This window comes from Coenobita brevimanus, chromosome 75 (assembly GCF_032717465.1).
Source record: "Coenobita brevimanus isolate Jiangsu-jjx chromosome 75, ASM3271746v2, whole genome shotgun sequence".
Taxonomy (NCBI): domain Eukaryota; kingdom Metazoa; phylum Arthropoda; class Malacostraca; order Decapoda; family Coenobitidae; genus Coenobita; species Coenobita brevimanus.
In genome coordinates, this window is record NC_137028.1 from 14,070,842 (window position 1) to 14,094,234 (window position 23,393).

The following is a 23,393-nucleotide window of genomic DNA, read 5'->3' on the forward strand; positions in this document are numbered from 1 at the left end:
ACAGTAAAGGGAGTCAGTTACGGAGGCTTTCTAACGTCTTTTCCGTTTCAGTTTATTTTTTTTGCATACGATTCATCAATATTCTCCTGTATGGTATTTATATAAGCTCTATCATTATCAAAAAATTACAAACGAGCATACAAGGTAATTTTAAGGCGAGAGAGACTAAATAAATCGGTAAGGAAGAGGTGTAAAGGCCGGTTCACACGAGCAAAATCGCGGCAGTTTTTTGCCGGAATTTGCTTCCCGGTAGAAATTCCGGCAACTTTTTTCGCCGGTATGGAGAGACCGACATGTCGGTCTTTTTTCGCCGGAATCGGGAGAAAGTTGCCGGGCCGATTTAAATGGAAGCACCGAACAAGACAAAGCTCTGGGAACGAAGACGAATTCGACATCTTTGTGTGTTTACAGTATCACCATTTCGACTTCATTACGCGTGGCCAACACAAGTTTATTCATCATGCCTGCCGTTCTCCAGCAATCACAGTTTCCCTCATCTGCATATTTTGTTTTTTAATGAAGGGTGTCACAAGCCCCAGCAAGTGGTCGTACTGGGTCTTGTTAAGACGGATCCACTCATTTAAAGTTTGGGGATCCTCCAAGCTGAGCTCCCTCACCAGCCTGTAATACACACTCTCTTCTTTTCTCCTAGACAGCCACGGACGAGTCCAGATGCGTGACGGCTTATCTTGAAGTAGAGAAAGTGCAAGTGCAAGGGCTGCACACCTGGTACGAGTACGGCGGTCCATCTTTGTTTGTAAACACTGTTGCCGCTTTCCTGCCACTCAGTCCCCGTACGTGTGAACACCTTTCCGGGAAAAATGCCGAAAATCGGCATTTTTCCGCCGCAAATCGGCGAAGAAAACGGCCGCGATTCAGCTCGTGTGAACCGGCCTAAAGGCCGGTTCACACGAGCAAAATCGCGGCAGTTTTCTTCGCCGATTTGCGGCGGAAAAACGCCGATTTTCGGCATTTTTCCCGGAAAGGTGTTCACACGTACGGGGACTGAGTGGCAGGAAAGCGGCAACAGTGTTTACAAACAAAGATGGACCGCCGTACTCGTACCAGGTGTGCAGCCCTTGCACTTGCACTTTCTCTACTTCAAGATAAGCCGTCACGCATCTGGACTCGTCCGTGGCTGTCTAGGAGAAAAGAAGAGAGTGTGTATTACAGGCTGGTGAGGGAGCTCAGCTTGGAGGATCCCCAAACTTTAAATGAGTGGATCCGTCTTAACAAGACCCAGTACGACCACTTGCTGGGGCTTGTGACACCCTTCATTAAAAAACAAAATATGCAGATGAGGGAAACTGTGATTGCTGGAGAACGGCAGGCATGATGAATAAACTTGTGTTGGCCACGCGTAATGAAGTCGAAATGGTGATACTGTAAACACACAAAGATGTCGAATTCGTCTTCGTTCCCAGAGCTTTGTCTTGTTCGGTGCTTCCATTTAAATCGGCCCGGCAACTTTCTCCCGATTCCGGCGAAAAAAGACCGACATGTCGGTCTCTCCATACCGGCGAAAAAAGTTGCCGGAATTTCTACCGGGAAGCAAATTCCGGCAAAAAACTGCCGCGATTTTGCTCGTGTGAACCGGCCTTTAGAAAGCCTCCTTATCTAGTGGGAAGACTTGGCCTAGTGTCAGAAGATGGTCAACTGGAGAGGGTAAATAGGGGAATAGGGGGAGGAAGGAGGGGTGGTAGAGGGGTCTGAAAATGGAATGGGTGGTTATGGAGTGGTGCATTTTGGAATGGTGACTTATGGAATGGTGGGTTATGGAGTGGTGGGTTATGGAGTGGTGGGTTATGGAATGGTGGGTTATGGAGTGGTGGATCATGGAGTGGTGGATCATGGAGTGGTGGGTTACGGAGTGGTGGGTTATGGAATGGTGGGTTATGGAGTGGTGGGTTATGAAGTGGTGGATCATGGAGTGGTGGGTTATGGATTGGTGGATTATGGAATGGTGGGTTATGGAGTGGAGGATCATGTAATGGTGGGTCATGGAGTGGTGGGTCATGGAGTGGTGGGTTATGGAGTGGTGGGTTATGGAGTGGTGGGTTATGTAATGGTGGGTCATGGAGTGGTGGGTCATGGAGTGGTGGGTTATGGAATGGTGGGTTACGGAGTGGGGCGACAAGGAGTGGGTACTGGACACAGGGCGGTATGCAGGAGTTGAGAGGAGTGATGACAGGTGACGTGGAGGAGTGGGAGAGTCGGAGGAGTAGCAGGGGCAGGGAAGAAGAAGCTAGTGGGAGGGAGAGTGGAGATGGAAGAGAGAGGGAAGATGGAGGAGGGAGAAGGAAGGAGAACTGAGAGGGCAAAAAAGGGAGGGAGAAGGAGAGGAGAGGGGTGGGGAATGGAGGGAGGAGTGGATACAGAAGAAGAGAGGAGATTCGGTGTAGACGAGACGAGAAAAGGAAGAAGGGGGGGAAGGAGAACAGAGGGGAAGGGTAGAGGAAGGAGTGGCGAGGACATATGGAGAGGGGGACGTGAAGAAAAGAGAGGGGAGGGAGAAGCACAGAGTGCAGAGAGGGCAAGAGAGGACGGGGAAGAGAAAAGAGGGGGAGGGGAGAGTGGGGGAAGGAGTAAGGAGGGGATAAAGAGAGGGGAAGGGTTGGGGAGGGGATAAGGAGGGGGAGGGTGGAGGGAGGTGATAAAGAGATGGGGAGGGTAGGGAGGGGATAAAGAAGAGGGGGAGGGAGGGGGAGGGGATAAAGAGAGGGGGAGGGGTCTGGATTGATGGCGCATACATTACTAGGTGACAGCACCATCACGTACTTAATAGCTCAGGTGCTCCCTCCCTCTCCTTCGCCTCCCTCCTTACCTTGCTACCTCCTCACCCTGCCTCACCTCTCCTCCACCTTGCTGCCTCCTCACCTTGCCCCACCTCGCCTCCTCCACCTTGCTACCTCCTCACGCTCCCTTGTCTCTCTACCTTGTTACACCCTCACCTTGCCTTACCTTACTTCACCTGTCCAGCAACTTGCCATCTCTTCACCCTGCGCTGCCAATTCATTTTTTAACGTGGCCCCTTAATGTATCCCATATCTCATTTGTGCAAAGACTGTTAATTTATAAAGTACAGAGCATTAAACATCTATCTATCTATCTATCTATTGCCAGACGCCTCAATCCCGTTTGGGGTGGCCACAAACAAATCGCCTCCAAGTCGCCCTGTCCCCCGCCATTTCACTGCCCTGCTCCCAACTCACACCCCCCTCTCTCATATACCTCTCCACCCCATCCCTCCATCTCATCCTCGGCCTCCCCCTCCCTCTTCCCCCCTCCGCCTCACTCACATACACTCTCTTCGTCAGTCTTTCACCCTCCATCCTCTCCACATGGCCAAACCACCTCAGTGTGTTCCTCATAACGCTTCCTATCACATCCACATCAACACCACAACGCTCCTTTATATCCTCATTCGTCAGCCTGTCTCTCCACGTTAACATACAGGAAAATATTGTTGCTTACCATAGACAAAAATAAATTGGTGAAAAAAAAAAATTGGATGTTAGAGAGCATCTTAAGTCCACGAGAACATCGACTCCCATCTTGTCTCCCCATCTCCCTTGCTCCCTAATTTCTTGTCCCTCTTTCTCCCTCACATCCCCTCCCTCTCTCCGCAGCCCACTCTCATTCGCCAGCCTTTGTCTCTTCCATCATCCGCCAAACATTATCACCGCATCCTCCTCTCAGCGCCCTGCCTGCCTCCCTCTCCATCACACTCCACCATTCTTCTGTCCCCACCACATTCCTCCCTCTCCATTACAGTCCTGCATCCCCTAACATTAATCCTTTTCCTCCATACTCCTTCTCCCCTCCCTACAGTCCTTCTCATCCACCACACTCAGTAAGCAACATTCCTTTTAGTTTCTCCACCATCCCTCACCCACCACGACACCCCTCCAAATTCTTCTGTCATCACCACACTCCTTCCCCTCCCTCACAATCCTCCTCTTCCCCACCCTCCACGCTCTCTTACCCACCCCTCCTACCCCACTACACTCTTTCACCATTCCTCTCTCTCCACCACACCCATGCCTTTCCCCGAAACCCATCCTTTTACACCACAGTCCTCCTTCACAGTACTCCTTACTCTCTCCACCACACTCCTTCCCCTCCAACAGACCCCTTACTCTCTTTGTCATTCCTTCTTTTCTACCACACCCTTTACTCTGTCCATATTCCTCCCTCTCCAACACAACCCCTCGCTCTCCATCACACCCCTCACTGTCCACAACATCCCTTCTCTCCACCACATCCTTACTGTTGCCACTACACTTCGCCATTCTTCCTTCTTCACCAGACGCCTTCGTCCTCCCCACATTCTCGCCCTCACACCTCTTCCCCTCCCCCCCCCCCACCTTCACTCACCTCCCTTCTCCCTCGACGCAACATTTTTCATCACCTCGTTTTCTCTCACGCGACATCATCCTTCCTCCGTCCCTCCTCCCTCAATCCCTCCTGCCTCCAGCTTTCCTCCACCTCCTCCCTCCGTCTTCCCTCTCAACCCTTATCTTTTTCTTTATTTTTCTTACTCTTCGATCATTCTTAAACCCCTTCACTACGATAAAGCTGTGTCTGTATTATTCCTGCTGTATCCAGACGATTTACTAAGCTTTAAGAGAGCGTTTTGGAACTGGGGCGTAAGATATATGACCCATTAAGCCATACAGTACCTAAGGTCTCTCTCCAAGGTGAATAAAATCGTTTGAAGAAGCAAAAAAATCTATGACGATATTGGAAGTGTTCATCTTCCACGACTCTCTCTCTCTCTCTCTCTCTCTCTCTCTCTCCATCCTCTTCATCCGCCACGTTCTTTCCTCGACCTCAGTCCTTGCCTACTCTCCTGTTCACCATTGTCATCCCTTTTCATTCATTCTCCCACATTTTTGCTTCATTCTTCTTGCCTCTCCCTTTTTTGTTCATTCATTTTTCTGTCCACTGCCCGTCCACCTTTACTCCTTTGTTCTTATCTCCCGTCTTGTCTTCCTCTCCCTTATCTTCCCTTCCAGTGGCCTTCTTTCTACTCTTCATCTTCCTCTCCCTTTTTGCTCTTCCTCTCGTCCTCTTTCTTGTTTATCTTCTTTCCTCACTTGTCATTTCTCCCTTTCCTGCCTCCTCTCTTTACATTTCCCACCCTTTTCTGTTCATTAATATATTTTCCCTTCCTGGCCTTTCATCTCCCCATTTTGTTCTTCCCCTCATTTTTCTCTCTGTCCATGTTCTTCCTTATTCTTTTTCTTCATTCCTCCTCCTTTGTTCCGCTCCTCCATCCCCTCTTTCCTGCCTCCAGTTCCCTCATCCATACCTCCTACCAGTACCCAACCTCTCTTCTCCCCCTCCTCCATCCCTCCTTCCATTCTCTCCCCTCCCCCTCCCTCCACACATCATCCAATCGGCATCTCCTGATATAGCTACCTCATCCCACACACCTGACTCCTCCATTCTTCAAGCACCTCTGTCTCATCATGTATATGCCCCCTTCCCACCTCCTCTTTGCACTTCTGCCTCGTTTCTTCCATATTGCATCTTGTTGCACACGACCATCTGTTCTTTAAGCAATTCTGTCTCACCTTTATATCATGCTTTTCCCATAACTCGCTTTCTACAAACATGACTCTTCCACTCTTCAAGCATCTGTCCCAGCGTACTGTATAAATGGCTTCTTCCCGCCTCATATAACTCCCTCTCAGCATACCTGACTTCTCCATTCTTCAAGCAGTACTGTCTCACCATATATCTCGCTCATTCCTTCCTCGTATAAAACTTACTCTCTTCACATCCTACTCTTCTGTTCTTCAAGCATCACCGTGCCGTTATATATCTGGATCATTCTCCCGTCCTGCAGCACTCTCCCTTCTACTGACTCTCTCCTTTCCCACGGCATCTTCAAATCCCTGCCTCCTCCTTTGCACTTCCTTTTCCCCCGAAAAATAGAATAAATATTAATCATACTTTCTTTTCTCCTTCCTGCATATACAATACATAACACCTTCCTTTGTCTCCACTTTTCTCCACAAGCCTGACCTTTTCCTTATGCATGTCTCTTTCTACACATATGTGGCTCTTTTCGTCGTTTTCTATTACTTTTTTTTCTCCACACGCACACACCTTCATTGTTACTTCTCTGTCTGAACCTAGCTCCTCCCTTCACCACTTCTGTCCACACAACTAGCTTCCCTTCATGGCTTTCTCCACACGCCTGCCTGTACCCTCTGTCATGCAGTAGTACTTTCCCAACACACACCTGGTTCTTCCTTCTTCGTTTTCCCAACACACTTACCTCAACCCTTCATCGTATAGCATCCCTTTCTCCCAGCACCTTCCTCTACTTTTCAATTTGCAGAAATCTTTTTTTTTTTTCTCTTCTATACACCTGCCTCTGCCCTTCATCGTTCAGCCGTCTTTTTCTCCATACATCTGCCTTCACCCAGCACTGCATAGTACTCCCTTTGTCGACCTACTTGTTCCACCTTTCATTATATAACATTACGTCTCATTTTGCATCTAACTGAATTCTTCAAACAGCACCATGTCTCCAAAAACTAACCTTCCCTTTCTTCCCAACTTTTCTTCACATACTTACATCGTCCTTTTCCCCATACTTGACACCTTTTCTATGTGTGTGTGTGTGTGTGTGTGTGTGTGTGTGTGTGTGTGTGTGTGTGTGTGTGTGTGTGTGTGTGTTTACATCACGTCCACCTTAAATCATCTTTCCATAAATCCGAATACCTGCTTCACTTGCTCCTCACTTTTGTTTTATTCTTTTATGCCATTTTCTTTTTTTTTTCCTTTGTTTCTTCTCCCTTTTTGTCCATCGTAGATATTGGCCTTTTTCCCTCCCAGTCATCATTTTTGTCCTGTGCTCACTTTGTTTTTTTCTTTTGCTTCAATCCTCCAGTATCGCAGCCACAGTATACTCATACATCACTGTCTGTCTTAGTTCTCATCGTTTCTTATTTGTTCTAGGAGAAGACTGGGATTTAGAAAGAAAATTATTCTCTCTCTGAATGAGCCTCGTTCGGTTGATAGGCAAGAATCTAACCCTTGTCTCTTTTCTCTATCTTCTCAGTAAATATTTTGGCACGAGACTGATCCTTCCTCCTCCTCCTGAATCTTCTCTATAAAGCTTTTTTCTTCACACTTTGTTGATCTTCGTGCAGTTGATAGACGTGAATCTAACCTTTTCTCACCATGTATCTTTTCTGTATCTTCTCTATACACCTTTTTCTTCACATGTACCTGACAGCTGTTCCTGTATCTCTGCGCCTCGTCCTCTCCTCGTCCCACTAGGCGGCGCGTCACCCTTGTCTCCATTGTTTACCCCTGGAGGTCACTGTCAACAGAACCTGATTTTCTTGCTTGACAGGCGGACACGCGGGTAGATAAATGGATGGACAGATAGATAAACGCGGGGTGTAGGAAGCGTCTGGGAGAGGGAGGAGGGAAGGGGGAGAGGACAGGGAGGCAGTGGAGTGCAATAACATATACACTGATAAGGAGCTGCTGTAACGGCATGGGAAAGAATAAAAAAGCCAGGGTGGGACTGGAGGAACTGACCGATAACGAGGTGGTGCTTGGAAAGACAAGGCTATAATTCATTCCCATTCATACTACTGCGCTTGTCCGCTGCTAATAGTCAGTGTTTGTCGGGTTAATTCAGTGGTTTCTTTTGTTGCTGCTGTTGTATGTGTTTTCCATGTGTACAGTGCAGTATATTCCTTCTTCATAAACGACCCATGAAAGGAAGAAGAGTTGATCATTTTTATTCATACTGTTATTTATGTCCTGAGCTAACAGGCAGCGTTGGTGGATCATCAGTTTTCGTTGTTGGTGGTGGTGGTGGTGTGGTGGTGGTGGTGGTGTCAGTGTTTTCGATATCCATTTTCCCACTTCATAAACAACCCTAAACTTTTCCACAACGACGGCGTCCCAACTACTTCACTGCAATGGCGTCATTCTTATTTTGTTATTGATGCCTTGAGACGATTTTATTCAGCGTAGGAGAAGCTTTGAATGGGAGGAGCTTGAGTTATAGCCTTTTTTTTTTTTTTTTTTTTTTTTTTTTTTACCTCCTCCACTGTTGCTCTCCTTTCAGAGTTAAATAAAATATCATGGCAGTGTGATTAAACTACAAAGTACGTCATCGAATTCACGGGTTTAATTTACTTTAATATTTCTACCACTGCAGTTTCATGTAGCTGAGGGAATGCTCCCTAATAGTGAAGGGATTTAGAACCAATCTCCATCAGCTTCTTCACCAGGAGGACTTTCTTTTAATCTGAATAAAGTCGTCTGTCAGCAGCAAGAATAAAGTAGATGACGCCCTCGGGTTGAGGGCGTACATTATCCTTGCTACCTCTAAGCGACTTAATTCAGTATAGAAAAGATCTCTCGTACTGATGGGGTTTATGAAGGCTATATATAAAGCACATCCAATGTAAAAATTATCAGTGCTGAATAAGATTGTCTGGGGGTAGCAAGAATATAGAAGGCGCTCTCGGGTTAAAGAGAATTGAGAGAAAGCAGTATGGGATAATTCTTCCCTTCAAGACCCAGAAAATGTTTGAAAGTCGCCAGAAGGCTATGGCCTGTTTTCATGTGACGGAAGTGACCCAGTCTCACAACTTGAATGCAAAGTCACCGTTGCTTGAAAATCGATGAGCTTTAGTTGTAACGTAGATTACTAATCGAATCAACTCTTCATTATAACTACACCTTGCCATCAACTAGGCTGTCAGTGGTTAGGGAACCTTGTCAGATTAAAACGAACGCACAGAATTATAATAACCCCATCTCGCTACCTCTACACAATCATATTCAGTCTAGTTAACCCCGTGAATCTGATGGCATATATTATTAGTTCTTGCCATCTTTAGACGATTTTGTTAAACTTCAAAAATGCCGTTTATAGTGTCGGGGTTAGAAACGGATTTCATTAACCCACCGAAAACTTAATCTCCGTAAGTCGAATAAAATCGTTTGTAGTTAGCAAAAATAGATTTTTAAAAATACGTCATAAGGCTGAATGGTTCGACGTTTCACGACCTGCAGGGGTTAGAGACAATTTCTCTTAACCACTCCAGCACAGTTTTTTTTTTTTTTCTAGTTTTCGCCAGGTAATTGAATTAAACTTAGTGAGACCTCTGTTATAGGTTGAACTAAAATATAATACATATGTGCTAAACGCCCTTGGTACGATGGCGTCTTTTTCTTATATATTCTTGCTACCTTCAGAAAATTCTATACATCTTTAGGGACACCTTGTAATGAAGGGGTTAATGATCATTGTTTTTAACCTCTTCACTACAAGAGACCTTTCCTATGTACATTTTGTTAGGCAGTGTTACATGCTATTCATATTTGCACGGGTCAGCCCTTATACGCATGATGGCTGCTCTCCAAGTAGCACGATCTACTTTATCATTCCACTCACTTCCACTAACTCTGGGATCCCTTCTGAAGGTCTCTACCCAATTTTTCCTTGATCTACAGAAGGGGTTCGTCACTCCAAGCTCACGAGTGTACAACTCCCCATCCAATTACCCCCACACATCCCCTGTACATATCTAAATAACCTCAGCTTAACACATCCATTGCCCAAGCACCCTCTTAAATCTACACACGTTATTGTATCCCGTAGTCTGACACTGTATCCTCACTTCTCCATTGTCATATCAGACTGTTTAATTCTGCAGACATCTTCCTTCGTTTTCTCTCTGGTTTCACTAATATACAGAGTCACACAACGCGCCCACGAATCACAAAGTTACCCTCACATACATAAGGTCCTTTCATTGTCAGTAAAGGCAACGTCTCGCTAAACATCTTTAATCCAGTTCAGAATTTTGGAGTTGTGATAGCTTCTGCATCAACCCCGCGCAAAATACATCCCCCATGTAGTAATATTCATCATCACACTTAAGGACCACATGTACTGTACATCAGTACCATCTAGCCTTGACTGGACCACACGATCACCCATGCATATAGCACAACCATAATTACCTATTGTAGAACTTGTAATATTCCTTTCACACCGCTGTTCGCAACCCCCACAAGCACCACACATAAAGTTACTAACAACCCCCTTCTTATAGTAGCCAAAAAGCCACTGTCCACTATCCACCAGTAAGCGCCAGTCCAGTCCACTAACATTTATCTTTTCTACATTCACTTAAAACCCCTGCATACCTCCCCTCCGCTTCCTAGAGTTTTCCACAGAACCTCTTTGTTATCAGTGAGGTGAATAAAATCACTTAGGAATAACAAGAATAAAACGGATAACTCGTCGTTGTACTGAAGGTGTTGATATTATTCAGGAACGGTAACAACCAGATGATGAGCAAGAGTCTCCTTCCTGACCCGTGCAGCAGCCGGAGACTTGCATAATGATGTGCTAATTAACCTGCACTATACTAGAAGGCCAGAATAATTAGATTTGTGAGAGTCGGCGTAAATTCTAACCCAACCATAAAGGGTAAATTCGCCCGCCTGTTTTTACCCGCCTGGTCCTCGTTTGTGTCTAGGGCCGGGGGTGAAAAAGTGTTACGTAATGTGTTGTTTTTGTGACGCCATAGACACACACACACACACACACACACACACACACACACACACACACACACACACACACACACACACACACACACACACACACACACACACACACACACACACACACACACACACACACACACACACACACACACACACACACACACACACACACACACACACACACACACACACACACACACACACACACACACACACACACACACACACACACACACACACACACACACACACACACACACACACACACACACACACACACACACACACACACACACACACACACACACACACACACACACACACACACACACACACACACACACACACACACACACACACACACACACACACACACAGTCTCTTTTGCATTTAGTGTTGACAGATAGTCATTCATTCATACTGGGTTCATTTGCTTATATAAATATGTTAACAGTAACAGACCTTCATTTGAACCAGTCCTAAGACTTGCAATATGCTTTGCTTGGCAGTCAGTCTTGCAACTGAAAGTGTGTAGCACAGAGCCTCGATTAAGTAATCATGTTTAGAAAAATCTGTGCGCACATTATGCAGAAATATTCTTTCACCGAGACTTCATAAAACACAGAGCACAGGTAGTATGAATCCATAACACAAACAAACCCTCTGATGTATTCAGCCCTGTGTACGTTAAGTCAGCCATGATTGTTCGTGGTCCGTAGTTATGAACATTTGCATGTACATACTTCTGTCGATGAGCATAGATAGTGTATACATTTAAAGCAACCTCTTCATGTGCACACACTGTGTACGTTAAAATCCTATATGCTTCAGAACAAGCACCATATGGCAAGTAAAACCTCAGCGAATACAAATTTGATTGTACATTTAAGCCCTACATAGTAGTCGTTAACCTTTTGACGTACACACCTGTATATACGTTTAGTCCCACACCCACAACGCTACGCAGGCATAAGCACACACACGTCGGGCTGCATTCTAGCAACCTGTGTGCATAAAAACACAAATATGAACACATGATGGCGGGCAGACATTCCCAGTGATCAGGGGTACACATTAATGGCTGGAGTTTATTGTGGTCGCACGCTGGGCCCGCTGTGTGGTCTGACTCGCTACACCCTCCACCACACCTCCACCACACCACCACCACACTTCCACCACACCACCACCACACTTCCACCACACCATCACCACACTTCCACCACACCATCACCACACTTCCACCACACCACCACCACGCCAACCCAATTCTGCCACACCCTCATCAGTACACTACAACTCCGCCATATCTCCATCACCATCATACCATCACACCTCCGCCACTCCAGCACACCACTACACCACACCATCACAGCTCCACAGCACCACATCATACCACCACACCTCCACAACACCACTACACCTACACCACACCTTCATCGCTACACCGCCTCCTTCTTGCTGTGTGGTGGTGCTTCATGGTCTGTACCTCCCCTCCCTCCGCCACACCTCTGCACCATACCACCACCACCACCACCACCACAACCACACTGCTCCCTTCTGGCCGTGGTTGTGTGTGGTCCCCTCCCCCCCCTGTCCTCCACCACACCACCACATATTCACCATCATTACTCCCCTCCTTCTTGCTTTGTGGTGATGCTGTATGGTTTGCCCCTTTTCCACTTCATCAGCACCACACCACCTTTGCCACACTGCCCACGCCTTCCAGAATGTGGTGCGGTGTTCTGATGGGTGATGTTGTGTATTGAGACTGTGATGCCGTGCAGTGGTGCTTTGATATTATGTAGTGAAGTAGTGATGCTGTGTAGTGTTACTGATGCTGTATGGTGATACTCAGATGCTGTTTAGTGATACTGTAATAATGCTATGGTGCTCTGCTGCGATGCCGGGATGCTGTGCTGTTATACTGTGTCGTGGTGCTGTAGCATTGAGTAATGATGCTGTGGTTGTAGTGATGCTGTGGTTTGTAGTGATACTGCGGCGCTGTGATGCTGTTGTGTAGTGATGCTGAGGCGTTGCTGTGCTCCTGTGTAGTGTGCTGTGGTGTTTGATGATGGTGCTGTAGTTTTGTGTAGTGATGGTGTGGTGTGATTGTGTGTTTCTGCGTACTGTTACTGTGGTACAAAGCTGTGGAACACTGCAGTGTTGCTGTGGTGCTGTGTTGTGATGCTGTGGTGTGTTGAAATGCCATGGCGCTGTGGTGTGATGTTGGGGTTCTGTCTAGTGGTGTTGTGGTGTAATGCTGTGGTGCTGTGTAGTGTTGTGGTTTTTTGTTGTGGCTTTATGGTCCTGTGCATTGTTTTCTGTTATTGTGTGGTGATGTAGTGTTGTGTGTTGTTCAAGGGATATCGTTTTGAAACGGCGTCTGTGGCCTGCTGACTCCTGAGCCGTGGTGTGTGTGTGTGTGTGTGTGTGTGTGTGTGTGTGTGTGTTTATCAGCTGATACTGTGTGCTTGTAGGTTTTGTGTGACTGAACATTAAACATTGCGTTGTGCTAGTGTCTCCTGTGTAAGTGGTGGTGAGCTACTGCCTGTCCTCTGTGCGTTGGCTGTGCTGAAATTTGTATCGGTGATGATGTAATACGAGCTATACTGTACGTGTATAGAATTCACCTTTTTTGGTTTTGTGAGTGCAATATGTGTGTGTCTTACAGCGTGGAATTAATGGAGTTTATGGGGATGTGTCAGTGGTTTTACTGTTGTTACTGGGAATTGTGCATGATATGAAGGACAGGATAAAATTACTGAAAATAGCAGACTGGTGTTTACAACAAAAAGGCAATAAATTTAATGTCAGCCTTCTGGCAAATTGAGGAAACCCCTCACTCCATCACTACCTTTACTTCATCCATGATTTGTGCTCTCCGTGATTTTTTTAACCTATAGAAGACTGACAGCTACTCCTAAGCAGAAAATAATTGCCTGGGTATAGTTAGGAAAAAACAGTTAAGATATAGCACTTTCTGGAAAGATTACTAGAAGCTATTATCAACAGTATTCTCTCGACTTTTACTTCTCTTTTTCAGCTTTAGCATTGCGATATCAGTCCTGTATCCCTTTTTCTCTCACCACCCTATTACCCCACATTGCTTAGTGCACGCATATCTAAGAAGGTACAAAATATAAGGCTGACGACAACGCAGTGTGACATCACGCCACCCATGTGTCTGATGGGCCGCTTTGTAGTCCAACCTGGCCACCAACACGGATGAAGTGGCCTACTCAACCCTTTTATGACATCAGTATACGTATGGGAGCATGTGTGTGCGTTGACAGTTACGACTGTGTGTGTGTGTGTGTGTGTGTGTGTGTGTGTGTGTGTGTGTGTGTGTGTGATGAGACTTGCTGCTAGAGATGGTTATCAGACAGGTTTCACGATACAATTACTATTAAGTTTGAAACGAGCTTTGCACACTTCATTTTTCTCCAGACAGTGCCGCAGATGACGGTGAGTTTCCTCTGGACCGAAGAATGCAGTGCATTTAAGTGCATCACTGGGCAGGCAACTGTAACACGTCCCTCACCCCTTCAGTCACACCACGAATCACAAGCATGCAAGTGACGGAGTCAAATTCTGGTACGTACTCGTACTTTTTTTCTTTTTTTTTTATGGATTAGTGACTTTCAGTATGATGCAGTACCTTTATTTGTATACACAATGAGAATACATGATCTGCTAATGTGCTAAGTGAAGCATTACATCAAATTGCAACTCAGAATACGTAATCGCAGGTTACTTCAAATAATGCCTGATCTACATACTACACATTGATAGACAGATAAGTGGATAGCTAGATATAGATAGATAGATAGATAGACATAATGTATATATAGATAGATATAGATAGATAGATATGTGTGTGGGGGGGGGAGCTGTGCCCATAAAAACATCATCATGCCACTTCATTGCGCCCATACAACCGTAAAGATTCCCAGCATCTTGGTGCCTGTACGAGAAATTTCATTTCACGTGAAATTAAGGCGGCAGTTGTGTTTGTACTCACGCAAGTGCTCACTAGCACATCCCTCTGTCTGTGACGTAAAGATCTCGAATTAATTAGTGCTCACTGCTTTATCTTTCTGTGCAGTGGCGCCAGGAAGTAATGTCACAAAGTCCAGTAATTTTCAGTGGACTTTGTGGCATTCCTTGATAGCGCGACTGTACATTATGTAGTGTCCGACTACTAGTACTGCAGCCACTTCATTCCATACAAAACCTCTGATGCATTTGTGACAGGAATTATAAAATGTATGATTTACGTCTACCGTTTTCTTTTCTCATGTCAGGAATCGGTGTTTTTGCGCCTTTGGGTGCTGTTCGTATATAGCTGTTATTTTTGTAGTTTTAAAACTGTTGCAGAAAATGAAATAAGTAGATCGAATTAAGATATTTACCATGAATCCGGGGGAGACAACTATTATTTTCCTTAATAATTATGCCTTATTAAAAAATGTCTGAATTCTAAAGACATAAAAATATTTGAGACACAGACATTTGTGTCACTGTGTACTGCATAATATTTAGTTATTCTGAAGTTGGTATGTCAAATTGCACGTTGAGGACAGGGAAGGGTGACATATATGGAAGTGTTCTGATTAATCGAGATGCCTGCTAGTTGTACAAATGATTTCCATCCTCACTCATACTGCTGTACAGTGAGTCCCTCTTCAGCTCCCTCCAGTTTGTTTACTTTTTTCTGTGTCCAGATATTCTGTAGCGGAAGGAAAAAAGTACCTCTCCTTGATGTTGTTGCAAACTTGTCAGTGCTAGTCATGTGTAGGCCCTACTTGTAAAACTATAATATAATTAGTGCTAGTGTACTGGCATGGTTGGACATGGAACACATCTATAGTGGGAGGTTAACAGAGATAGTGTAGAGGAGTGAAGTACGTGGGAGAATGAGGATAGGACAGAGAACTAGATGGAAGAATAACTAGAGGAATATGTGAGAAGGCCAATTGACTCAGATTTCAATGATTTATGATAAAGAGGTACGGTAATTTTATTGCAGCCACCCTGGATGAACTTTCGATGTAGATCTCCGGCGAGAGAGAGAGAGAGAGAGAGAGTAGAGAGAGAGAGAATTATAAGATAGGAGTAAAGAATTATCTGACTAGGTGCCACCAGTATCATTGGTAAACTAATCCAGCTGAACACAGCTTAGCTTACACACTGAAAGTTTTTTTGGAACCAAAACAGTGGAGCTTATATTTTTTGGTCCAGTCTTCCCAGTGTCATCTAAGCATTGCTTGCTGTCGACACATGTCACTCCTCAATCTCTCTTCTCTCCAAGTCCTCCTGGACATCTTGCTTTCTGTGTACTGTTCATCTTCCATCTCTTTATTGTCCCATATCTTCCTGTATGGACTTCTCCTTTTGCTATTGCTGTGAACTCTTCTCCTCACTACTGGATTTTCTATGACTCTGCTGTCTTTTATTTTTGTCACATCAAAGATCAAGAAGATAAGAGGAAGGAAGGAAAGGTTACATGCTGAGAAATGCAACAGGAAGAAAAAAATGCACTATAATCGTAACAGAAAAAATAAGCTTTGGATTCGCTCCGATGACGCAGACTCTGAGCTCGTCCTCTTCCCCCCCCCTCCTCCATTTCCCCCATTAATGGCCTGCAGTGTCAGAGTGGTCGTGTAAATTGGATCTTTGTTATGTAGGCTTTTCATCCATAACAGACCTTTCATCGACATGCTTTCTACGTCCCACACAAACTTTGTATTAAGCTCTCGTCACGATACCTCATAAGGAAATTAGTGTTCTCTCTCCATATCGAATTTACAGTAGATGTTAACTGATCATTCACAACCAGGGAATTACCATCTGCATCCTCCAGTTTAGTGGTAATATTTTGTACCATAATATCATCCCATTACCCTAGTAAGTCGTGCTGCTAAGATTTTCTGTATTTAGTGTTCGCTCTGAAAATATCTTGAAATACAGACGAAAGCTTTGTGGTCCTCTTCATTTTTCTTTTCTGTGAGTTATACAATATTTCAATAAATGCGTTGTTTACCATACCGAACAGATACACGTAACAGTACGACACAACAGGGGAACTGCTCTTGACCAGCTGATCTACGGGAACGTGTTGCTTCTTCGGAGAAATGCCCTTTTCATTCAGGGATAGAAGACTTAAACACTTACTGCTTCCAAAGTTTACTGTTTGAAACAGCATCATCAATGTGGCTATCTGAGGGGTATCGCAAGAAATCTGAAATACAGTAAAATGAGCTGACTTTAAATAATAATTTACAAATTGTGAGATGCCGAGGTGCTAAAACTTTCCGAAACACAAACAGGGGCGCATTCAAGGATCCGACAAAAACACATATAAGGGACAGACCAAACACATCCAAGGATATAACAGACAAAAGGAACGACGCAGCCAGAGATGTAGTTTACACACACACACACACACACACACACACACACACACACACACACACACACACACACACACACACACACGGGGGGGGGAAGAAGGACACAGACATAAATACAAAGTATACACACAGAAACGCGTTCAGAAGGATGCAGCACAGAAAAGAACAAAGGAACCCACAGCCAGGCACAGCACAGACTAAAGCACACTGCCGGAACTCTCCACATGCGGACATACACATAATTGTCAGGCGGACGACAGGTGGCGTCATACAAGCAGGAACATCAGGCCATACAGAGAACTGCCAAACAATATCAGGCATACAGAATACCGTATTACCAGAGCGACCAAAATAATGATTGATGGGTTACAGGCGAACCATCTTTAGCCTGGTTGACAGCGAGATGTGTACGTTGTCCCGTGGCCGAACCTGGGTACTGATCGGTGTTCCTTAGGCCGGGAAATTTCTCAGACACTAGTGATAAGCTTAGAATACCCTTGGTAGTTAAGACTGAACTTCAGCTTCCTGGGTATGCATAAAAGATTTGACTGCAGTGTCTGGATAGTGGATAAAGTGTGAATTCTCTCTCTCTATCTCAAGGAAACTGCAGTCAGTAAGGAATGGATGGTGTTGCTTCTTAGCACAATAGACCTTAACAACTGTGCCACAGGCAAAGAACCAGATATTGTCTCGTTCGGGATGTATAGCTTCCATCTATCCAAGACTTTTATATTAATCAGATTCTTATTTCAGACAATAACAAACTTGTTACAAATACGTAAATGCACAAAGGAGAGCAGCACAGCCCACAGCAGTCACGCAGAAGGATGTAGAGGGCCAAATAGGCAGAAAAATAGAATGGCACAGACACTAGAATACAGCCGGGAACACATAGACATGCAAATAACCACACAGTCAGATCCAGAGAACCACGAACAGGTAGAGAAGCACACAGACAGAGGCTCAGGGCAAGGTTAGGTAGCCCAGACAGTCATCGCCTCACCGCAGTACTGTAGGTCCGGGCTTGGCTACATATTACCATTGCTAATCACAGTCTCACCCGCACCCAGAATAAATCCCCTGCGACATTTAGGGGTAATAAAATGTAGTTATCTCGGCACAGCCCCGGTCCTCTGCTTTTTCCCCTATTGAATGTGTATTATCATAAGTGTATAAGATGTTTGTCTTGCTCTGTGTGTGTGTGTGTGTGTGTGTGTGTGTGTGTGTGTGTGTGTGTGTGTGTGTGTGTGTGTGTGTGTGCGCGCTCGTACTTAAAAAAATAGTATGTCAACAACGGTGCCTGAGAAAAAAAAATTGTCGGATCTTTTTTCTAATATCGTCACGGGTAATGAGAAACATGATAGTCGAGGCTTGTTTTGTTTTCGAGGTTTAATTTTGTAACTAAAGGGGAGCCATTCGTTGTGTGATAATCTCCGCAAATATCCGTCTCTGCAACAATACTGTGTGATAATATAAACAAACACGAAAATTCCGGAAACGTTTCACTCTCCCCACATCATCATTTTTCTCCTCCTCTTTTCAGCCTTACCTCTCCCTCACTCTCCCCCCCCCCCTTCTTCTCTCCCCGCTACTTCTCCTTAGCTACCTCAACCCCATCCTCCACTTCTCCATCCCTTTCCTCTCCCCTTTCACATCATATTCCCCAATCCCCTCCTCCTTTCCCCTTGCCCCTCTTTTTCCCCTCTTCCATTACCAGCCGACAAGCAAGGTCGGCGCTCTCACAATGAGGATGAGCAATGTGGGTTCATCACACAGTCACACGCTGACGATGCTCCAAGACCTGCTCAAACAACTCAGTTCATCGACCGCATTTGCTGTTGGTGTTCCCGCGCATTCCTGGTTAGTTGGTTGTTTATTCCAAGCGAAGGGTTCAGAGGTCAAAAAAATGTCGTAGGTTTCCCTCCCAAAAGAAAATCAGGGAAGCCAAATTTAAAATCCAATCTGAGATGCCTAGACATGCTGGACTTGTAAGGCTGGATGTTGCATTAGGAAGAGTGATGGACTGACAGGGATTTTACAGGAGTTGTCTTTGTGGGTAGACAGAGAACTGGGATTTTAAGTTTAGCTATTCCCTAGAAAGAAGCTTAGATGATGTAGAGAATTTCATGCTGTATCATATTTAACCAGCAGAAATGTTGCACTGACAGCGTATTTAAGAGCAATGACCACTGTATCTACAATAAGCCAAAAGACACCAGTGAGATCTGCACCCACCTTAACCATATCCAGCACCTCAACACATCGTAAATGGTGTCCTTTGTCTTTAGACTCTCCACAGACACCCCAGATGCACACCACACTCACCACAGACACACCCCAGACCCTGTGGGTGGGACTTAATTCGATGACGGTGAAACTGTAATACTCATAACAGTCTTCGCTTCCAACATTCCAGAATTATTCTTCAGAGAGGTAGTGACCCAGTGAGTGAGAGTGTAACACATTTAGGGACACATACAATGGATTTGCCCACCCTTGTGGGCGTGGCAGTAAGAGAGTATGGTAATAGTGCAGTAACGGGACAGAAATACAGAAGAGAATAATGATCAGAGATGGTAGACAGTGTCTCCTTTATACTGCTTCGAGTTCAACCAAAAGTAACAGACAGGTTAACTTTAAGGAATCAAACGATGCCATGCAACATACCCAGGAACTGTCTGAGGTAAAGAAAGCTCCACAAACTCAGTGCCTGAACGTCTCAACCTTACCCACGTCATGATACTGTTGTCCTATTATGCATACCTCAGTCAGGAGAAAAATACTCTTAATTCATGGGCGATATTGCAGCACAGGTGTGCCGTGTGAAAAACAGCTGTTCTGATAAATGCAGCGTTGTGATGATGCAGAGATGCTGAACATTTATCCTGCTAATATTAACTCCAGAAGTGCGTGTAAGCATGGAGGTGAAGATGTATTTGTGGAGGTCTGTATATAGCCACAAATGTGGACACACTGACGGCCATAAAGATGGTTACCTCCATACTTATTCCTGTGAACTCAAAGGTTTGGTTGTACCATTTGGACCTCTCCATAAGGGAAGTAAACTTTCGAAGGATACATGATAAAACTATATTTTTTCCTGATTTACTTCTCCTGATACTATTTTTAGTTTCATTTTAGGTCGAGTTACGATTTTTATTTACCACCTTATCCAGCCGCCCCACTTCGAAACTCCATTAGGCGTACTTAGTTTTCACAAAGAGTGTGTTTATTTTGTCTTCGCCATTAGTGTCAGCATGGAACCAGATGGGCTGCCCCGGGTCCTGCCATTGTAATTTGTCCGCATTATTAGTCACGACCCACCCAGTTAATAGGACGGGCCCCAGTGCTGAGAGTAGGCATGATTTATGAAGGGGCTGACCCGTAAATGACAGGACCTACCGTAAGGCTGTCTGCAATTACACATATTTACATCCGGGTCCCATAGCAGCCACTCATGCATATTATAATGGACTTCCTTCCTTTGTCTTGCTCTCTCTACTTGTTTTCCTTACTACTGAATGTAATATCACAATACTATTTTACCTTTCTGTTAATACTGTCGCGTCTTTTAGCTCATTATTTAATTTAGTTCTTTACTGTCTTTGGATTATAAGGTATTTTAAAGTGGCTGCACTCGTAGTTCTTGAAGTACCAGCAAAAGTATCGATAGGGCAAAGTAGGGAACTACGGCAGAGTGAAAAACGAGTCTCGTAGCTACTGTATTTGACGTGAGGTTTGTTGCGAAAAAGGTTCAGAAAAGTGAGGTAAGAGGTCAGTCCCCCTTCCCCAACCACTCTTCCCTCCCACCCACCCCCCGTTCATCCCCTCACCACCGTCTCTGGCTATTATTATCTTCGCCATCTTCATTCTCGTGTTTGACTCGATCTTATCTCGCCCGCTGCTTGTCCTCATTAAATACACCTGACCTTCCCAGGCTTCCCTCTTCCCCTCATTATCTCTCACCCTCATTTTTGTCCTTTTCTTGATATTTTGGTCACTGACGCGTTTAATCCTTTCTATCCGATGATATTTTTTTTCATATTACCATACAATATTATTGTACTGAACTTAGGCCTCGGATAGTGAAGGGGTTAATGAAGGCTGTATCTAACCTCCTCCTGTTCGAAAACTCTCTCCTGAGCTGAATATAAGCGTCTGGATGTATTGATAATAGAATATACTTTGTCGGAATGAAGTTGTTACCCTCTCATCAGCGGTTAATGTCTCTAAGCTTGATATTCTGGCTTAAACTGAAATATAAATCAGATTTTGTAATTCTTGGTCAAAATGTTGATCGAGGTGGTTTTGAGCCTTCGAGGAGCATTTTTTTTTTTTTTTCCCTGAGAGGAACAGAATCGTTAGACTTTAGCGGAATAACATGCAAATATAATATTTTGCAGCCAGAGGGTAAATGGAAACTCATAATTCATTTATTCACGTTTTCTTTATATTACTAACCTTATTCACTTGATTCTTCACATCTATCTATCTGTCTATTGCCAGACGCCATAATCCCGGAAGAGGTGGCCATTTGACTTTATTTGCTTTACGGGGAGGGGCACTAACCCTCCACCAACCCACTTGTTGACACGTAGGGAGCACGTCTGGTTTGGTTATATGGTTACCACCCAGCGTTGTAAATGGTATCTTGGCTTACATAACTTGAGGAAATTAGCGACTATGAATTTGTCGGCCGGAGAGGCCGGAGGAAATTACCGTAGTATAATCTTCATAAGTACGTTAACTTGTCATTTAAACCATTTCACATACGAGTATCAGGGCTGTGAGTGATAAATAATTATAGCCTCAGCGAACTACACTAAGGTGCACCAGATAATTATAAATACACATATTATAAAATGTCCTCCAATACCCGTCAGCTTAATTTGAAGACAAGACGCTAGTAACAGAATTGATTCAGAACTAAAATTCCTATGACGCAAGATACTTGACTCATGTCAATATTCGCTTGTACATAGGCCTGTAAGAAAATCATATTTATTCCAGTCAGGAATATTGGCAGTATACATGCTTAGAAAGATACTTAAGGGAACATTTATGATTTTAAGCACTACAGACATGACAGAGGTAGTGTGATAGATAATTAGTAAGATTAGATGTAGGTCACTGTCCTATTATCTCACCTTCTTCACAATCAACTGGTTCCATCTCAGTTTCTGGCTTTTCCTCTTCAGCCATGATCTTTTGTTTCGTCTTTCATTAAATAGATTTCGTTCGGTACCTTACTTCCCATACAGCCCATCTTCTTACCTTCTGTTCGTGTTCCTCTTCCTCGTCATTAATCATTCCTTACCTAACTTCATCATCCTTCGCTTCTCATTTGTCATCTTCCATCTTATGCATCCCATCCTTCATACCTCACACCTCACCCTCGCCTCCCATACATCACCCTTCACTCTACTTCGCTAACCTTTGACCCAGCCCATGCCTCACCCCTCACACATCTTTCATTCTTCACGTCTTCTTTGATTCCTTCTACGTTCATATCCCCTTTCTCTCCTTTCCTTTCGTTTCCATCTTCCTTTCTGTCATCCTATCCCGTATGCATATGTTTCAATTGAGGCCTTCACATATGCCATTCCACATCTCTTCCGCCTCACCTTTCGTTTGGGTCCACACCTCTACAAACTCACCTCGCACCTAGCCCTCCACACCTCTCCCGTTATCCCGAAGCCTAATCTTGCCAAATTTTACCTTCTGCATCTCATCTTTTTTATCCCTCACTCATATTTAACGTCCTTTGTCCCTTATTCACTCTCCCCACCTTTCACTTCTCTTATGGCACTTCACTTCATTCCTCACCTCTCTTATTTGTCATCTCTCATGGTTCTCCCAGTATATCTCACTACCATCCATCACGTACTCCCTTTTCCTCTCCTTCACCCTCAGTTCCAGGCTCTCGGCTTTCCGTTTCTCAGCACTACTTCCCACCATTAGCCATTTAGATGTTGCCTTTCATCTCACCTCTCATTGATCACCTCAGCCCCATATTTATCCTCCCAGCCCCCGATCTTTGACCTCATACCTTACATACCCCCAACCCCTCACCTTATACCTTACATAGCCCCTCACCCCTCACACCTTATATAGCCCCTCACCCCTCACACCTTATATAGCCCCTCACCCCTCACACCTTATATAGCCCCTCACCCCTCACCTCAGCCGTTACATAGTTCCTCACTCCTAATCCCTCACCCTTCACCCCTCACTTCTCACTCTTCACCTCCACCTCCTCCCTTGTATATAGCCGCTCACCCATTTACCCCTCATCCTTCACCTTGCCTCTGACCCCTCACTCACCACTTCACGACGCTCATTGTGAAACCAGCTTAAGCCATTTAATGAAGTGGTTCGATTCTCAGTAAACAAGACAGAGCCGGCCATTACCAT